General features: G+C 40.1%; 1 long non-coding RNA gene across 1 annotated transcript in view; it reads right to left on the reverse strand.

Annotated features, from left to right (window-relative positions):
* The window catches only part of LOC147199494 (uncharacterized), a 58,100-nt gene extending 44,748 nt beyond the window's left edge, over positions 1-13,352 (reverse strand). The window contains exon 1 of the long non-coding RNA XR_015102086.1: positions 13,284-13,352. This is a non-coding gene — a long non-coding RNA (uncharacterized LOC147199494). The remainder of the gene's footprint in view (positions 1-13,283) is intronic.
* Positions 13,353-15,398: the final 2,046 nt, after the last annotated feature.

Genomic DNA, 15,398 nt, shown 5'->3' on the forward strand with positions numbered 1-15,398 from the left:
CACACACACACACACACTCACACACACGCACACACGCGCGCACAGCGGTCACTGTCATGTCAGGAGGCAAATTAGTAGTGTCACCTTGTATTATACGTCCACAGACACAACACAGTAAAGGCTCTACAGTAAGTTATCTCTCTTTCATTGACATTTCAGACACCATCCTGTACTTCATCATGTAACATAGAAGCAAGCCCCAGTTTAATGTCGGAATATAGTGCCCAAATAAACCTGCGTGAGATTTACTGTGCATCAATAAAGTCTTTTGACCTCTCAGGTGATATATACTGCTAGCTTTACTTATGACTAGCCTGCATCATATTCATAAAAGCAATCTCTGAATGGTGTGTATTTTCACATTGAGGCTTACCTTTACAGCAGGAGGCTCTGTGTTGTGGATATTACTTTTGAGACTCCATCTGTTGTATGGGCCAGATTTTCCAGGTACCAGCCCGCATGTCTCTATTATGTGCTTTAAAGAAAATGGTTTCCGAATGCAAAAAAATGAAAATCTATGAAGGCAAGCCATAGCAACATAACATTAGTTATACTCTCTTGCAAGGATATTTATTGATCTGGGAGGGGGAAACAAACCTTATATCACTTAGATAGATATTTCTTATCTATCTATCGATAGATAGATAGATAGATAGATAGATAGAGAAATAGATAGATAGATAGATAGATCAGAAATGGTGGATCCAGCTGAAGGGAGTTAGTTATAACTTAATAGTTAATGGCCATGCATGGCTGATAAACACTCTTACTGGTATTTATTGAAGACGTGAAGTCAGAAAGTAACTGTGAGGTGTAAATGACTTAATTCTCTGTTCCCCTTCAGCCAAATGCTACAAAATTGATGCCAAGTTTAAATGCATCACCATTTACACTGCAAAGGGCACTGTCATGTTCCGTATTTGGCAGCAGGTGGCAGACGTTAATTTCTGCCGCCTGCACACCTGCTGCCTATTTGTCGGTGATTGCAGCTGCTATATCTAGGCGCTCCGGCGGTCGACTCATTGCCGGAGTATTGCATGCCGTGCCACTGCTGTTGCCCATGCTTCGTAAATATCATTCGATAACTATTTGCTGTTGGTTGCATTTTCTTCTTCCCAAGGGGATTATTATAAGCGCATACGTGAACTAGTAATTGTTTAGACATATTTTCCTTGCCGTTTTTAGCAAGCGTTTTCTGTTGTCGCGTTTCCTTATTTCCTGGTTCTCGTTTTTTCCAGCGCTTTCTGTTGTTTAGTTGGCGGGGTTTTGTTTGTAATAAATATTTTTGTTTTGACGAAGTCCTTGTCGGTATCTGCTATTTCGGGGATCCACTTATTCTCGTTTGCTCTGTTATGTACCAAGCAGTTCCTTTTCCTGCTTCGTGCGTAACGTGACAGGCACGATAATTGTCAGGATGTCCAGAAGGTTCAGGACAGAATTGGGCTCTACAAACGTCGACTCAGATAAAGGTATTGATCAAAAAATGCATTTACAGAAAAATCCGCGAGGCCGACAAATTATGACGTTGGGACAATAAACAAGGATAAAATGAGAGGAACAAAAAGTTTTTGCAAAAGGCAAGGAGAATATAAATGGAAATCGCTTGTCTCAAGAGAACAAGAGGACCCAAAACGTGTATGGTACAAATCGTGAATAAAAGTAATATTACAAATTATCATTGCATAATTTACTGGAGGGTACGGTTGATTCTGGGATGGCAAGCTATCTTGGAACTGTGCCCCCACTGTAATACCTCCCAAGAGCACTTGGCCAGAACCAAAGTCTCTTCCTGAGGCTCCTTAATTCTTTGCTCTATCTCCCACCTTGGCGCCCCCACGATGCAAAGGTCTGGTAGGATGGTGTCTGAGGTATCCTTTACTTCGTTCGGATCGTAAATTCGTGACCGCAGAGCCCTGCTGTCACACCACTTGTCCTTGGCTGGCCAGTGCATTCAAAACTTTATCTGAGTCTATTCGAGTCCATGGTTAGATAATTCTGTTATTGTAGACTCAGATAAATACTGTATATACAAAAAATATTTATTTTCCGGCAAAAATGGCGCTGTACAAATAATGACGCTGGTAGGAAACACCAGGAGAAAATGAGAGAAACCAAAAGCGCTTGCAGAAGGCAAGGAAAAAATACAAACGAAAATAGCTTTTCAACAAAGGACAAGACGACCCAATCGCAAAAATACCAAAACCGAGAGTCATATCAAGCACAACCAAACTACTTTCAGAAAAATACTGAGAACTAAGAACGGAGAACGAAAATACGGATCAATATCGAGAACGTCTAGAAAACTGTACTCGAACAAATGGCATGAGCAAGGTGATTTATCCGACAGTCAGTTGTCTTCTAGGCTGTACTTAAATAGTTCAGGAACAACCGGATCACCTCTGCCACCTGCTGGAGACTAAACAGAACAGAATCATGACACATGCCAGCCACAACCATCTGCTTGTTGATGTAAACGACTCGCATTCTACTGTACATTTCACGTTTGTGCATGTTTTGTGTGTCTGACCATGACATTGTTAATTGCATGCCACAATGACAGTCCAGACTCTGGGGAGTGCCCTCATATGGTCTTCATCATAGACAAAGGAGAGAGGAGTCCAGGGAAACCAAGAATGGCTGAGAAAGCAGGACCAACGCAATAGCACACATTCTGGTATACAAATTCATAAACACTGTATGTATCCTTTTGGAAATGGTAGCTAAACCATCTCCCACTCAGTTTTTTTATTTTATTTTGTTTTTTACCGAGAGCAGGGTCCTCCTATGAAATTATTCAAACCCCAAACGAGGTTCCATCCACTACATCTTGTACAAGTATTACATATACTGTATTGGAATTGTGTGAGCGGTAAAGTTACAATCAACAGCATTTCATGGTCCCTGAGCACTTTCACTGAGTTTCACTACCGCTCGCAAGTTAAAGAACATATTTGAGATGACAGGTTGAATATTTCACACAGTTTTTCCCCACAGTATAACTAACGTGACTGGCAACACAGATGGCAAAGTCCTGTAGATTTGATTAAAGATTCACAAATAAATGATCCTTTGTCAAGATTTGATCTAAGTGTCCCAAAACTATTGCAGACAACATTTCAGCATTATTGTTTTGTGTATATTTGTGTGTGTGTGTGTGTGTGTGTGTTTTTACCTTTAATGTCAATTAATGCAGAGATTAAAATATACACGAGCTTGAAGTGTTTTGCTGCTTATTATGATATATTTTAAAGCTGCGCACCACTCCGTTAATCAGATTAGCCATGTAACATGCACCTGACACACGGAGATCAATGTAAACATTGCAGGATTTTTCAAATTGGAGTTCATTCATCTATTTAGCACAGTAGTTGTGATCGTATTTCCATTTTTTCAAAGCAACATCTTGATAAAACAAATTACAAGTGCAGTACTTCAAAACATGCACGGCATGTGCATTTACGTCATGAGCTTGGCTATTCTGATTGAAGTGTTGACATGACGCTCGTACGGATCGGCATATAATGTTTCAACCTTGTGAATGCGAATAAAATTGCATTGGGATTCAGCCTTTTTAATTCTGATTGAGCTGTTTTTATGGAGCATTTTCATTCATGTGGTCATTTGGATTCATTCTAATTGGAATACTCACATTGGCTCAATGCAAACCCGGTCACTGACTGATTGATTTTAAAAGTCAGTGCTTGTGTTTGTTGTCTTTGGTAGAAAAAGTTTGTACTCCTCTGATCAACCTGTGCCAAACTTTGGTTTTGACAGGAAGTTCATGATGCAGGTACAGTAGATAGATACAGTAGCTACTGTTATGTTTTGGTCTTGTTACATTTGGTTTTGATTGCTCATGTCCCCTTTTTTTTTTCTCGCCACCTGTTCTCGTTATCAGTGTTCCTTGTGTGTAACCAATTAGCTCCCTCAACCCTTTGTGTGTTGTCCAGGTGTTTCTCGTTGTCTTGTCACTTAGCTTGTATTTAGTTCCCTGAGTTTCTGTCAGTCTTTGTTGGGTCACTGTGAGCTGTGATTATGTGAGCATACGTGTGCTCCTGTCATGTTTTGTTTCCTGTTATAGTTTGGTTTGATACTTGTGATTTCCAGGCATTTTTTTTTTGAATATTTCGACTTAGTGTTTTTTCCATTGTACTCCTGTGTGTATTTTTTGTTCATTACATTTTGGTCAATCCACCCTGCTCCTCCCTGCCTCCCTGCTTTTAGGGGTCCTCCAACTACCACCACGCAAAACGTGACAGCTACAGTATGTAGGTAAGTGGACAATTACCTTCAGCGATGCTTGCAGGGCTGTCAAACTTATTTGTATGAAATAATTGATTGTAAATATTTGTAGGATTTTGACAGTTTGCAGCTTTTTCACTGAACGACAGTGTTATACAACCTAAATAATTATGCTTTATGTAAATATTCATTGCTGTCTTAATTCATGATACACATTTGTGTGTCTCCTGGTCGGCTTCCATAATTTCTTAGCCATCCATATGACTTGAAGGAAGCCAGACATACTTCACGTCAACAACTATCTCGCTATCATACGTTGAATTATATTTAGATAATTTATAGACTTTGAAAACAAACCATTACAATCCCGTCATTGCTTTGAAGCAGTTTTTGACCTAGATGCAATGGAATTTTGTCACAGGAGGTAATCAGAAATTTGGCTCTCTTGCATGCCAGTGGAAAAGGGAATATATTCATCCAGGCATTAGCATTAGAAAGGAAGAAACGGTAGAAGTGAGAGGAGAGATTGTTTGGCTGCCATCTTAACTGAGTGTGCCTAGCCAAGCCCGGCCTGGAGAAAATATAAACCCCTGAGAATAAGGCTCATTTTGACTGGTGGCCAGTTCGCGGATAAGCTACGGAGGTGTGCATGTATGCATGAATATTTATACACGTGTGACTGAGCATGCCTGCCATTTAACTGGCCAATCGTTTGATGTCTTGCCAGTCCAAGACAGTGTATCTATATATCTTCCTCTGAATGTACATGTATTTGTATCCAAATGTGAATCAGAAGCCTGCTCCCTCTCCTACTTTTCCAATTGTTTCCAAATGTCATTAGCCAAACAGCAAGCGGCAAGACACTTCTTTCACTCGGCACATATGCAAAGGGTGACTTTGTATTAGTAAGTGAGAGAGGGTCTGATACATGGACCAGACAGAAATCCTCTTAGCAAAAAGAGAGAGAGAGAGAGAGAGAGAGAGAAGGGGAAAAAAAAGGAATTCGGATGGCAGCTTAAATCTTCGGATGCTTTTTTCCTGAATACTAAATGTAAATAAATGAGCCTCAGTGAGAAATGAGTCAGGAAAAGAAGGCCATCGGTAGTTCACCATGATGATAGCTGCATATCTTTTCATGGGTGAGATGGGTTAGTTACGAGGTGGTTGGTCTCTATTGGGTGTCAATGGAGAAAGACAAATAAGAAAGATATGTTTGCATTTGGATTGGGAAAAAAAAATCTGATCAGTGAAAGAAAATTTATATGGCACTCCCTTCTGTCTCCAAGTGGTCGCGCAGATAATGTGACACTTGACTAGGCCTTGGCCATCCTTGAGCTGGATGGGCGAACTGGTCCGCCTTAATAAATACCCTAAAAGTAATTCCATCAAAATCCTGTGCTTGTGACTGAATGCGTGTGCATCAGTAGTGAGCCAGCATTGCCTAGCAAAGCGTCACGTTACACACGACGGTGAGCCGCTCCTATGATTTCATGATTGGTTTGAATGATACATCCATCCATTTTTTTATCCGCATATCCTCACAAGGGCCGCGGGCGTGCTGGAGCCTATTCCAGCTGTCTTTGGGCAGTAGGCGGGAGACACCCTGAACTGGTTGCCAGCCAATTGCAGGGCACACGTAGACAAACAACCATTCGCGCTCACAATCACACGGGGACAATTTAGAGTGTTTTATTAACCTTCCACACGTATTTGGAATGTGGGAGGAAAGAGGAATACCCGGAGAAAACCCACACAGGCACAAGGAGAACATGCAAACTCCACACAGGAAGGCCGGAGCTGGAATCAAACCCTGCACCTCTGCACTGTGAGGCCGATGTGCTCAGCAGTCAACCACCCTGGCTTAGATAAAATAAAATATAATGTTTACGAAATGTACGGTAACTCACAATGACTGCAGTTGTTGCGAACTGCAAGCTGCCGGCATGAGTCAGCAGCCGCGTTGTCCGTCACCAGCGGAGCACGGAAGCAGGTAATTGAATCAAAAGGTGCATTATGATGTTTCACCTTCAAGGAGCACTGGACTTCACTCTCAGGAGTGCACCTTTGGAGAATGCACGCTCCACCAGATTTGACAGGAAACGTCCTCAGTTCAGGGTCGCTCCACCCATAATTCGTCCATTTTCATGAAAGTGGCAAAGAGTCAGTGGTGGGATTCATAATCATTTATTTTGAAAATAATCTCGTATTTTGCATCATTAACCTAGTTCAAAACAATTATTTGGAAACTCTGAGTTGATTTTCTCCCAACCTTTTTGCCTCTTGAACATATACAATTACATACAGTTTAAAAAAAAATATATTAGTGAGTCAATATTGACAAAGATTGCGAGAACACTGGGTCTATTCGTACTGAACATGAAACACCAGATGCCGAAGGATGAGGGTGGGCAGACCAAGAGTGCAGTTATTTCACACTGTTATGCAAATAGAAAAACCAAATCACTGTCATGTTGATTCAGTGTAAACAATGGCAGAAAGAGAGGGGGTTTTTTTTTCAAATCAAAACTACAATAATTGTAATTTCAAAATCCCCCAAAAATGTGATAATTCCAAACTACTGAATGCACACATCATGCCATCCTTCCATGCCTACAATGTAATAATTGAAGATGACTAAGAGCAAATGTCTGTGTGCTCATTAAGTGATGCAACATGATACTGTCCACTGCAGTGACCGAATCAGATCATACGGTATTCATTTGGAAGACATTTCTGCTTATCCTTTGGTGCAATTGCCACATAAACAGACCAATCAGAACCACAGTCAACATAACTGTAGCTGGAGGGGCTACCTCGGCGAACACACACAGATACCATAATGTCGTGTAATCATACCATATTCATATTACAGACACATACACTGATCCACTATGATCAGCCACATGCCGCAGACAGGGAGCGAGGATCAATGATCATAATAGAAAGTGACAGAAAACAATACCAGATGGCCAATCAGCATTCCGAGAGGTTGAAATGTTACCGTGGGAACCCTGCAGAACACTGCTGTCTTCATTTGTGCTACATTGTATATTAGCTCATACTAGCTGAACCATTAAAAAGCCATCGCACGACACCTAAAACGTATGCCTTCCAGTGAACAACAGATCATTTGAATAATGTTACCCAGTAATGCCGTTTCTCTCCAAAATGGGCCGGTTTGTAGTCGCCTCACCTCTTACCCCCACTGAGCTGCAGCCCATTGTGTGTGTGTTGCCTACTATTGGGGCTCTCTCTGAGGCACATAGATGAGACAGTAACATTGAAACAATTAACACTTTTTCTAAATATATTATGTTGTCTGGTGGAGATTAAAAAAAAAATCATGCATATCTAATCTTGTTATTAGCTGGCAGCCAGTAGGGTGAAACATTGAGAAATTCATGATTTAATTCAGTTTTTAAAATAATTATAATAACAAATAATGTTGACTGGTTTGCTGAATTTAAAGTCTGAAGACATTTTACATCATTTAATTGGATAACCATATTTATGTGTTTCAGCATTCACATTTCATTAACTATTTATATATAATTTTGTATTGCATTCTTCTTTTATGCTTTAATATTACATGCTGTAGAAAAATGTGATGTGGTTCTATAAAATACATTTTAAATGTCTTTTAAGAAAGTTTAAAAGACATTCAAAATGTTGGGGGGGTTTTGTTGGATTTTTTATTTTTTATTTTCCACTAATAGATGCTCATGCATGTTCTCTCCGTATCTGCCTCCATCAAACTCCATTTTCCTCTAACATTCCAAAAGCATGCCTGTTAGGTTGACTGGACACTCTAAATCAGTGATTCTTAACCTTGTTTGAGGTACTGAACCCAACCAGTTCATATCCACCGAACCCTGAGTGAAAATAAAAATATTATTCGAGAAGTGTTCCTTTTGTTTTGCCTGTGCGAGATGAGAGTTGCTCAACTTGGCATGACAAATCATGCAGATAAGATGCTGAGTCCCATCATGTTTCATGATGCATGTTGTACATATTCGTCTGACCACATGCTGACAACTGAGCAAACTAAATATCCCGCAGCACCGATTGGACAAGCAATGCAATGTGATCATCCGCAGCCACTGATGGCCAAGTGGGTGTGTCATAACTAATTGACATGTTGGGTGGGCTGTGTCTAAACCTCAATGGCAGAGGCTCCGTCGAACCCCTGAGACCGATTCAGCGAACCCCTAGGGGTCAATCGAACCCAGGTTAAGAACCACTGCTCTAAATTGTCCCTTGGTGTGACTGTGGGTGTGAATAGTTGTTCATCTTGGTATGCTCCGCCATTGGCTGTCAGCAGGGATGGGCTCCAGCATACTTTGGATCCAAGTGAGGATAAGCAGAGAAATGGATGGGCATTATAGATGCTTGATGAATGCTTTTGAGAACAGATGTCGAATTCAAGCCCTGAGGTCCAGAACCGGCCCGCCACGTCATTTCATGTGGCCCGCAAAAGCAAATCAAGTGTGTCAACATGCATGATTCTTGCTAAAATTTGTACCGAAATTGTCATGTGTAATAAATAACGTTGATATTTTGCAGGAATTTTGTAACCCTCTTTACACTCACTTAAACAATAATCGAACAAACTATTATTGTAGACTTGACTGTTTTCCAAACTATCAATCTATTCATTTGTTTTGTACAAGTAATAATGCCATGAGACGATTAAACATTTTAGTTGTTTCACTGTCATAACGCCCCTCCGAGGGAAGACGTAATTCCAAAGTGGCCGGCGATAAAAATGAGTTTGACACACCTGCTGTGGAGGATTCTGAGAATGTATTTGTATCTGATTCATTGTTTTGTGCCTATAAGAGATTTGAAAAAGATTTCCAAGGGTGTCCTTCAAGTGTCAAAATTATTTGGGCTATGGTATTCAAACATTCAGAGTGCATGAACTTTTCCCTTATTTGATGTGGTGGAAATAAATGCAAACAGGCCGCTAACGCTGAGCTACACAGTGATCATTCTGCGTGGCAAAGCCCCTTCACTATTCTTAACCCTGCGGAATGTATCCTCTTACAGCTTATTGCTAAAGTACGCATCAAGAAGAGGAGGTGCCAAGCGATACGGCTGCGAGGCAGGTGGGACTTGGTGTTACTGAAGATGTGTGCCACATGAATGCCATCGGATGAGCCAAAGTTTCTCCGAGATTTTCCACGTTCATAAAATAGCCTGTCTCAACCCCAACACCACTTCTTAGCAGTGTATCACATTTGCTTTCTGCAGTTTCTCTTTGGGATGCAGATGCTATTCTGAATGAGGGGATTCATTGGCCTTTCAGAAATTCTGACAAACGAATACTTTACATTACAGGTAAGGATGCCTTTGGCTAATTGGAAAACAACTTCATAGCCTGTATACCACGAGAGCTATTAATTTCCACGTTTGCTGGCTTGCCATAGCTCTCGCTCTCTCTTTCCAGCCTCCTCATGTCAGCGAGGTTCACATCATCCTCGTTAAGCGTTTGTCTGCAGTCTAACTCACAGATGATTATTCATTTAGCTGCTTTAGACAGCTCCTGTCAGCCACAAGGACTCGCACCCATCCACCAAGGGACAAATCAACTGAAGTTTATTTTTTTCCACCCTCCTTCTCTCCACCTCCTCAGTTCTTTCACCACTTCTCGTCTCTCTTGGGCTATTACACTGAGTGTTATGTTTACTATAACCTGCATGCTTGTTAATTATAAATCACCGTGTGCTCTTACATTCTATTAATTGGTACTTCCTCCCTCGGTCGATGCTGAAGTGTGGGCAAATAAATTCAGGTATGGCTTCATTAAGGGGCACTCTCACAACAGGTCTTGACACACGCTACAAAGGTAATAAACTGAGGAAGGAGGAGAGTAGATTGGAGAAAACGAACAGCCTTAATCTTGCGCTACAGAAGCCTTTGGCGTGATCTGACTCTGGCCAGGCAGTTTTACTGCAGCAAGGGGGTGTTAGCAGAAAGGAAAGAATTCTGCTTGGTTTGAATCTAGATCATGTAATGAGCATCACTATAAAAAAGAGAGATGCGTGAGAATAATATGCTCCATCCATTTTTGAAAGGTGTAGAAGTGAACTATAGGGAGGTAATTTAAGTGGATTCCTCAAAGTTAAGTAATGAGCAACGCTTAGCAAAGCATTATCTTAGCGTTCCCATTGAATATTGTTTAACTTGTCTTCACTGCTGTGTCAATACCTATGTTGAAGATAATTTACTTGAATGGAATTTAGATGAAACTCCACGACCTAAGTCTTGAACTTCAGGGAATGGACAATTATTTCTGAATGAAGTGCTATGACAATGATCGGCTCTTTTCAAGTCGGGCACAAAGCGCATTCGAACTGCGCGCGTGGGTGAAGTTTTATTTCTTTTAATGTTTTTGCTGACGCGCGCAGTGAGAGTTATAATGTGTTCATTTACTGCGAAAAGGAATGATGAAAGTAAAATACACGTCTAAGCAAAATTCACTATTCAGTATTTGTCAAGATTAATTCATTAAAAACAATGAATATTTTGTATTGTTTTGAGCGGGAGTAAATGAGGACATACAATATTTTTTTAACATTAACAGTGGCACAAGTATAAAATAAAATGGACTCCTAAGGCCATGTCAAATATTGAAACATACAAAAAAATAAAATAAATAAACCAATCCCTTCATGGACGGGGAAATGCAGAGTGGTGTCAATGACAGCGTTGAACTTGTCAAAGTTCGCTCGCATTCTATTGCTACAGTTACACAAGTAATGGCGAATTGATCAAAAAAACAATTCAAAAGCCACTTGAAGCGAATTTGTCAAGTGGCACATTAAAGAGAACTTACCGAACGTAACGAATGCAGGATTTTCGTCAGGGTTCGCTAAAGGTTTGCAAACCGTTTTTCTTTTTGCCAAGAAATTTGAAAATGTTCATGTACGTGGATTTTTAACATGTTCAGAATTTCTTGGCAGTGAAAAAAAACCTGTGTGCGACAATGACAACTTTTTGTGACTGTCTTTGCAACCTTTTAATGAACCCAACATGCGCTACATTCGCAATAACTTGCAAGCATTCCTCATTCATTGAGCCACCAGGATAATGTTGCGAGTGGCCACTGCTGCCCGGTCCACCTTTAAACCTCCAAAGCTTCAAGGTTCTGCCCACAGTTTACCACATATACGATAAGATAACCTTTATTTGTCCCACACTGGGGAAATTTGCAGTCTACAGCAGCAAAATTGGGGAGAGGGAAGAAAAAAAAAAAGCAAAGTGTTTCATTGCACAAAATAAATATTACACACACACACAATGCACAAAATATTGCCAACATGTTCCATCCTGGCCTGTCAATTAGTACACTGGATAGCTTTGGAGCAGGTTTGTCACTACGACAGATTCAAATGAAGCCTCTTCCGGTGCCATAAAAAAATGATTGACATCATTCATTTTCTGTCAAAAACTAATACACTTAATCATCTCTTGTACCAAAATATGACAAAAATTTTAGTCCCATATACACTGCACAATGTGCTCTCTCCTTCCATTGAACTGAAGTACAGTACACCGGACCGGGGGCTCTCACTATATTTGCTTTGGGGCTCCAAATGACTAGCTACAGCCCTGGACGGAGCCAGCCAAAATGTGATCCCTCACGGCTTGTTAAGGCAGCTCGGAGCTGCAAGAATTCACATAAATTGCGCGACACATCGGCCACTACACTTCCAATGTACGTTGGGGTAATATTCTCACTTATCATCGGGGGGGTAGTACTCCCCACTCGGTTGAGGGTTTTGGTGAGATGGCGAGTGGACAGCACGAACGCTGGACAACACCGTGTTTCGAACTGACGTGCTCCTGAACACTTCACAACTGTCTAACATCTATTTTTTTTTGCTCGTTTTCCATCTGTCAGAGGCCCACGCTTATTGTATGTCCAGTACATTTCGGTGCAATTATTGTGTTATCAAGTCACACATGAGCTGTTCCAAACATTCCTACAAAGTCATTCTCAAACGTTTGGACCTGAAATGATGGCGTACTGTATCACGTCAGAAAGCTCCATGAGTGATGATTGGATGGATCTCCTATGAATATATATTCTGTCATTTTAGCAATGCACACAGACTTAACATCATCCCCTGTTAGGTCTTGCAATCCAAGACTTCAGAAGGATGATCATGATTGTATTACCATATTCAACCGAATATGGAGTGAAATGATATAGAAAGAAATGAAAATAAGGGTGATACAACAGAAAGTATATTCCTATTGTATAATATTTCCAATTTACACCTGAATAAGCATAGAAGCGAAATGTTTGTGTCCTTTTTATTCGGGCCAAAGAACCTGCTCCGCTGCATTAAAAAAAAAGAAAAACTGGTGCATGCGTTTTCTTAAATGGCATACATTTTTAGCTTACAGCATATTTCTAGCCTTGTAATGTTGACAATATATTTAGGATACCTTGTGATAGTGCCTCTAGTTTAAGTAAACTTCTTTGAGGGGTTTTATGGCGAGATTTCAGTGTGTCTCGTTAGACGGCAATAGAAATATTTTCATAATTCCAGTTGTTTGGATTTCTGTGGCTGTAACTAATTATAGTCAACACAACATGTGCAATTATTTGATACAAACAACTCGAAATTATACAAAAAAACACTCAGCCAGTTGTGTTGTTGCATTGTGATTAAAAAAAAAGGAAAAAGTCAATCGCATTTCAAGTTGAAATGTGAAGAAAGCGTTGAAAGATCACATAATTTTACTTGTGCTTGTTATTGATGATTTTGGTTGAAACATTAAAAAAAAAAAGAAACAAAATGCAGCTGAAAATTTGTACTGCAAAGAGAGAAAGAGTGAGAGATGCTGTTGGCACAGCTGGAGCTCACAGCATGCGCTTGTCGCTACTGTTTACTGCACCATTATCATCCAGAGTGGACGGACGACGACATCATTGTTATTTTTTTCTTGGTTTGGAGGCTTTTAACAATTACTAGCTTTTGTCACAAATATCACATGCAGTTCATGTTGCCAAAGCCTGCCGTTTGTACCTTTGCAGCATCCAGGATTGTGTCCACAGCACATTGATAATCCAGTAGCACTCTTCTTAAATTGGCAGGGGCTATGTTGGGCACAACAGAAATAGGAAAAACAATTTCAAAGAGTAGCATCACCTATTCACTTTTTTTTTCTTTTCCCTCTCCATCATCTTCCTCCTGTTTTGCTCATCAGAGGGAAATTTCTTTCAACTAGCTGAGGAGGGTTAGGACAACTGTGGAGTTGGGTATAATTATCAGTGGTTCGTCTTTAATCTCCCACTCCCCCTGACTCACCAGTGAACATTATCTGACATCAAACATAGACAGTTCCCTGACTGAGACAGGCCAATTTAGCCTGCAAACGCCAGTCAGAAAACCAGCTGTCACACACAACTAAAGATGGACACATGAAGGGAACAGAATGACAGAGCAAAGAATACTCGATGCAATAAATGTCTCATTATTATTTTTTTATTTTATTCTTCTTTATTCCTTGCCGCATATTTAATAAATCTGAGAAAGCAGCGGTGTAATTTGGTTAAACAAAGCTTTGGGTGATTTATGTCAAGATGTTGCCAGAGACACAAGACTGGAGAAAGATTTAGAAGACATTTTTTTATGGTACCAGAGTTTCGATTAACCCGAATTACCTGCGCGGGATATGATTTAAATGACTGCTGAATTAATATCCCCCCACCCCCCTTTTTTTTAATCTCTTGGAATATGTGAAATGTTAAAATACATCAAATGGAATTAAATTCAAGGAGCTGAAAGGAACAGCATTTCAGTTGTTGCAAGCTAAGACTTTTTACGTGTCAGAATTTCAGTTATGTATTTTGGTCGCTATAGGTATGGTTGCGGTTGTTGTCATCAACTCACAAAATGTAAGAATAATAATAATAATTTACTATTAGTCGAAAAGTGGAATGTCTATAATTAAATGCTTTACTACACACCACATGAGAAGATCGAAAGAAAGTAAAAACTCCACAGGTCTGGAGCGAACATATTGATTGAAATAGGTGTTTTGGCCCATGTAAATCAATATATCAATTATTATTTTATTATCATTCATTCATCCATTTTCTTATCCTCTCAAGGTCCGCAGGCATGCTAGAGCTTATCCCAGCTGTCTTCGGCAATAGGCGGGGTACAGCCATTTGTGCTCATAATCACACCTAGGGGTAATTTAGAGTCTTCATTAACCTGCCACGCATGTTTTTGGAATACGGGAGGAAGCCGGAGTACCCGGAGAAAACCCAAGCAGACACGAAGAGAACATGCAAACTCCACACAGAAAGGCCGGAGCACCGAACCCCGCACCTCTGCACTGTGAGGCCAACGTGCTAACCAGTTGACCTGCCCTATTATTATTATTATTATTATTGTTATTATCCGTATAATGATTATCCTTATTATTATTGTTTTTATTATTATTATTGAAGAAGTAGTAAATTCGAAATATTTCCGTGACTGTCATAAATTGAAGATTGAATTACTAAACTCACGCTGAAAGCGATTGACAAACACGTGGTTAATGCAGAATCAAGGTAATGAATATAGTCCATGTTCAACAATACGGGTTTTTTTGGCTGTTCAGTATAATCAATTAAGTCTTGAGGAAAATCCCTATTTTAGCAGTGTAAATCCCCCTGCAAAATTTGGTTGACTGCTGAACTGTACGTCATAAGCTTTTCATTGTGTTTGAAAGTAAAATAATTGTGATATATGGTAAAGTGTTTTAGAGGTGAAAGACTCGACATAAAAATGTAATTAGCCAAATTCAACAAATGAGACCTTTAAAATAGGTTGAGTGTTCTGCTTTATTCATTCAGAACACTCTTCTGTTTGTCATGGAGACTGTAGACTTCCGTTCAGTCTGATGCAGGAAGTTATTTTTTTTACAGGAAACAATTTAATGAATGAATAAGAAGAATGCTTAAAAAAACCAACACAAAAACAGAGGAAAAAAGTAGCAACTGAAAGGGGCCAGAGATTGTTTTCAACCTCTGTGGCGGTGGTGAGAACTCTGCCAGCGTGAACCACATCAGTTTGAGGAGGTCAAGTCAGTGCTTGGCAGCCTGTGTCTGGCCTTATTTCACAGCAAGAAAAGTGTCAGTGCCTGGC

The sequence above is a fragment of the Hippocampus guttulatus genome, chromosome 10 (assembly GCF_054856545.1).
Source record: "Hippocampus guttulatus isolate MCC_2025c chromosome 10, RoL_Hgut_1.0, whole genome shotgun sequence".
Classification (NCBI taxonomy): domain Eukaryota; kingdom Metazoa; phylum Chordata; class Actinopteri; order Syngnathiformes; family Syngnathidae; genus Hippocampus; species Hippocampus guttulatus.